The sequence below is a fragment of the Balaenoptera acutorostrata genome, chromosome 8, assembly GCF_949987535.1.
Source record: "Balaenoptera acutorostrata chromosome 8, mBalAcu1.1, whole genome shotgun sequence".
NCBI classification, from domain to species: domain Eukaryota; kingdom Metazoa; phylum Chordata; class Mammalia; order Artiodactyla; family Balaenopteridae; genus Balaenoptera; species Balaenoptera acutorostrata.
The window spans coordinates 34,119,362-34,124,524 of NC_080071.1; the positions used below are offsets into that span (position 1 = coordinate 34,119,362).

The 5,163-nt window shown below is 37.9% G+C and overlaps 1 non-coding gene across 1 annotated transcript; it reads right to left on the reverse strand.

The window, feature by feature from the left end:
• Positions 1-515: 515 nt before the first annotated feature.
• TRNAE-UUC (transfer RNA glutamic acid (anticodon UUC)) lies at positions 516-587 on the reverse strand. The gene has a single exon. It is a non-coding gene; the product is annotated as a tRNA-Glu (tRNA).
• Positions 588-5,163: the final 4,576 nt, after the last annotated feature.

Genomic DNA, 5,163 nt, shown 5'->3' on the forward strand with positions numbered 1-5,163 from the left:
GGTTTTATGGTAATGGGGTTAGTTTCCGGGTGGTCTCTGGCGAATCATTCTGACTCAGGGTCCTTCCTGGTGGCATGTGCATCGCTCAGCCAAGATGGATTCCAGCGAGAAGGATTCTGGGAGGTTGGTAGGACGTAAGGACTGGAGTCTCCTCTCTCCTTTTGACCTTTCCCGAATTCTTCCCGTTGGTGGTAGCTTGTTAGTTCCCCGTTCCTTATCAGGACCTCCTGTTGTAAGATAACTCATGCAAGTGGCTACTATCTTGCCTGGCCAGGGCAGGTGGTTTTGGTCAGTGGTTCCCCTAACAGTTTGGTTTTCCAGTGGTTTAAACGGAGGCGGATGATGACAGAATTTGTGTAGTTGGGGGCACCGTACTCGTGAGGGAGACAGAAACTTCACTTCAAAAAACATCATTCTTCATATCTAATGAAATGTTTATTTTATTTATTTATTTTTATAGAATGTCTATTTTTCTTTTTTTTTTTGGCCGTGCCGTGCAGCTTGCAGTATCTCAGTTCCCTGACCAGGGATTGAACCTGGGCCACAGCAGTGAAAGTGCTGAGTCCTAACCACTGGACCGCCAGGGAATTCCCCAGAATGTCTTTTTTTTTTTTAATTTTAATTTTATTTTGGAGTATAGTTGATTTACAATGTTGTGTTAGTTTCAGGTGTACAGCAAAGTGATTCAGTTATACATATACATATATCTACTCTTATTTAGATTCTTTTCCCATAAAGGTCATTACAGAGTATTGAGTAGAGTTCCCTGTGTTATACAGTAGGTCCTTATTAATTACCTATTTTATATGTAGTAGTGTGTGTATGTTCATCGCAAGCTCCTAATTTATCCCTTCCCCCTACCTTTCCCCTTTAGTAAACATAAGTTTATTTCCTAAGTCTGTGGATCTTGATTTTATTTATATTTAGTTTGTAAATTTGTTTGGGTTGTATAGTTAGTTGAATGACAACTATAAGGTAAGGAGTTTTTTTGGGTGGTGGTGTTTATTTTTAAGTAACATTATAACCAAAATAATTTAGTAATACTGGCAGAATTTAAGAATTCTTTTTGTTTAAAAGGATACCATACATTACTCAAGTTTGAGGAACACTGATTTAGGTCAACTCTACTAATTTTCAGATGGTAGGTACAAGGCACTGAAATATAAAGAAATCTGTGAGCTACTTAAGACAGGAAATGACTTATTCATGCCGAGTGCACGGAACTTAGATCCCTAGTTATCTGTAACTGAACTAAAAAAAATAGACCACAGCAAGATGGTGACAGAGCCAGGATGAGATTTTTACACCTGTCTTCTTTCCTATTCCCTGCCCTCAGAGGCTTGTCAGTTCCTTGCTTACCTGGATCACCTAACTGTGACTTTCTTTTTTTTTTTTTTTAATTGAAATATATTTGACATATAACATTGTAAATGTAAGGTGTACAACATGTTGATTTGATACATTTATATATTATAATATGATTGTCATTGTGATAATAATTAGCACCTTTATCATATCACACAATTATAATTTCTCTTTAGTAGTTGGAATAATCGAGATCTAGTCTCTTAGTAAGTTTGATGATTATAATATAATAGAATATTGTTGTCTATATTCACTGTACTGTGCACTAGATCTGTAGGACTTATTTACTACTTGTTACAAGCTTATACTCTTAAACAACACTCTCATATCTCCCTACTCTTCAGCCCCTGCTAACCACTATTTATTTTTTGTTTTTACAAATTTGGCTTTTTTGGAATCTACATATAAGTGATATTATACAGCATTTGTCTGTCTCTGTCTTACTTATCTCACTTAGCATGATGTCCTCAAGGTCCATCCAAGGTTACTGCAAATGACAGGATTTCCTCCTTTCTCGTGGCTGAATAATATTCTTCCATTGTGTGTGTGTGTGTGTATATATGTCTATACACACACACACACACACACACACATCCCACATCTTCTTTATCCGTTCAGCTGTTGATGGACGCTTAGGTTGTTTCCATATCTTTGCTATGAGAATACGGCTGTAATAAACATGGGAATCATACATCTTTTCAATAGCCTGTTTCCATTTCCATTTCCATTTCCTTTGGGTATATACTCAGAAGTAGAATTGCTAGATTATATGGTAAATCTATTTTTTTTTGAGAAACCTCCATATTGTTTTCCATAGTATTCCAACTTCTTTTTCCTGTCTTTTTTCTCTCTCCCATTCTCAGTAGTAGCAATAATTATAACCACAATTTTACTATAGCTTGCTATGTGCCCAGTGCTTTATAAACATTATCTTGTTCAATGTTTGATTAGACTCCTCAAATCTTGAATTGTCTTCAGTTTTGTTTTGTTTACCATTTTGTTTTTCCCATGTCTTTGTCTTGTATAAGTTTCTTTAGCTGGGCAGCTTTTCAGGATGAAAGGCTGCTGAGTGTTCCTGAAGGGTGACGCTTTCAACCTGAATCAGGCTATTGTGTCTATTACAGGAATCATGAATTAATGATACTTGTCCAGTCATTATCTCGAGAGCTTTTTGTTGTCCTTAAAAAGAGACAGTTCATTTTGCTTGGGATATGATTGTGGTGATTTGGTTCTCAATAAAAGACAGCTTCCATGCTGGTGGAAAGCTTTGTATTTTAGAGTGTTCTGCTGTGAGTTGCCTTCCTTAGGTTCCTTGAAAGAAAACACCCTTCCTCTTCCCCTCTCAATCCATCATTTTTACATAGACAGGTTTCTCAAACACAGACAGGAAAAGTATCAAACGTAACAATGCCTTTCCTTTATGCAATGCTTTACAGCCAAGCCACAAAGGCCGGCCCCAGAGCCGGCAACACCACTGCGCTGAACACCCTTATCTCTGTTCTACAGAGGTGAAAAGATTTCCCTAGAAATCTAGAAAAATCTAGAGTGCTGTCCAAATTGGAGCTTAAGTTTAGTCTTTAATTCAGTTTACTGTGGTCCCATTCACAACACTGTCATTGTAAGACTGACTGCCATCATAGCTACAGAAGAAAAAGAATGAATATTGTAGGGGAGGAAAAAGTTTCCCTCGACCCTCTTAGGGTCCCTGGCTGGGTCTGAAAATTAAACCAACAAAGACAGATTAACAGGAGAAAAGCATACAATTTATAGTATCGGGGAAAATTCCCTCTTTAATTTTATGCATATCTTAAAAGAGAATTTCCCAGAAGATAGCTATTCCCCCCATCCCCGCTGTCACTCACTCTGTTATATGGGAGGCGTATCTCAAATTGTTAACAAGTATCTTACTAAAAAAAAAATCTAGGCATATCTAAAAGATATATTTGTTCTATAGCTCCCTAGCACTGATGTTATATCAGGGTTGAAAAGAGTGACTTTACATTGATTCTAGTTTAAAAACAAATGATTAAGAACACAAAAACATAAAAAATAAAGCAATGATTATCAATACACTCTCTTTTTCAAATCATCGTTCCCGAGTTTGCTGACTGCAGCATTTGAAAACCAAAACATTACCATTAACAGGCTAGGGAGTGGAAAATAAATTCCACCACTTTCTGCACTTCCAGGATTTGACCTTTAACATTGGGCAAATTTGTAAATTTGCCAAAGTCAGGCTGGCTTAAGGGTAAGGAGGAGCCCAGCTTAGCTCATCTGGTTGTTGGATCCACCACTGAAAGTACTGGCTCATTTACCAAAGTAAACAGAATTGTAAAGACTAAAACCAAACAAAATGAAAATCGATTTTTTTTAAGAGGTCATTCTGGAAATAGTTTTTCTTCTCCTTACTGAAGGGTAGCTTCAATGTGCCACCCCAAAATATGTCTCTTTGGTATAAGAATTATTTTGAGGGGATTATTTTAAAGAAACTGCAGATGCAAAGAAGGCTCTGAAAACAGTAGCAGTTACCCTTTGGTAAAGGGAAATCTTCATTTATAAAGAAATTTACATTAGAAAGGGGGCCTGCTTTTTCAGCTGAGGGGCTTACCTGCAGTGGCGGGCAACCTTTGTTTACCAAACCTTCCTCTTCTCACCTTCCTCTGAATTGCTTCCCCCTTTGAAGCCCCAGCTCCCATCTCTGTCCTTAGATCAGGATGGCATTTAAGTCTCAACTGTCTGGTTACCTTTTGAGTCTCAAATCTTAGGCTCCAGTATGAATGTGCGTAATAAAATTGTTTTATTTTTCTCCTGTTAATCTGTCTTTATTATGAGGACGAGGGGTCTTAGCCAAGAACTCGGAAGAGTAGAGGAAAATTATTTTACCTCCCCTACATTACCTTAGAAAGCAGAGTGCTTAGCCCTTATTTCACTAAGATTACTCCATAATAAGAGTGAGATAAGTATCTTTAAAAGACAAAAGGGCCTATATGTAAAGTGCTCAGTTCGTAGCTGGCTCCAGCCAAGGGCTCAATAGATTATAGCTGTTACCATTGTTGTTGGCAGTATTTTATTAGATCTTAAAACTCAAATTCAAATGGCCAGGCCTGAGAAAGAAGCAGTAAAACTATTTTCCATCTACTTGTTTTAGTCTTTTTATTAATCTTCTTTGTTTAAACCATTCTCCCGAGCCTTTTTCTTTGTTTTGTTTTTATATCGTTTTAAGGAGACTGGGTTAGTAGTGGGCTAATTTTTCAATTCCTTAAAATTTTGTAATCCAGTCAGTTTCCGCCCACCCCAAAATAAATATACTTATTGCCTCCAGGCCTTGGCTATTTTTAAAGGGTTGTATACCTGGGACTTGGTTGTACAAGTTTGTATGTTCCTATACACTACATACCATGATGTACCGGTAAGTACCGATAAGTGGAACATTGCCTGCCATATCAGTAAGCTAAGGATGTCACAGTTCATCAGCGATTGCAGCCACAGCCAATGGTGAGCTGGTGAGCCCTGAGGGAACTCAGGAAGGAAAAGAATACCTGCCAGCTAATAGCCATCAGACTGCAGCCAGTCCCCACGGTGAGCTCTAAGGAAACTCAGGATATGAAAACACAGGATACTGGCCCCGAATAGCTGAGGTGCACATCAAAGGAATGATTTCCGTGAACCCAGACTCTTGCATCTTCCCATACATAGAAAAGCGTTAAATTCCTTAACTTGACATATCTGGTTTTCTTTAATTAACAGTAATCTTTTGATGCTCAGACCACCTGCCCTTTCTTGCAAAACTCCTGTATT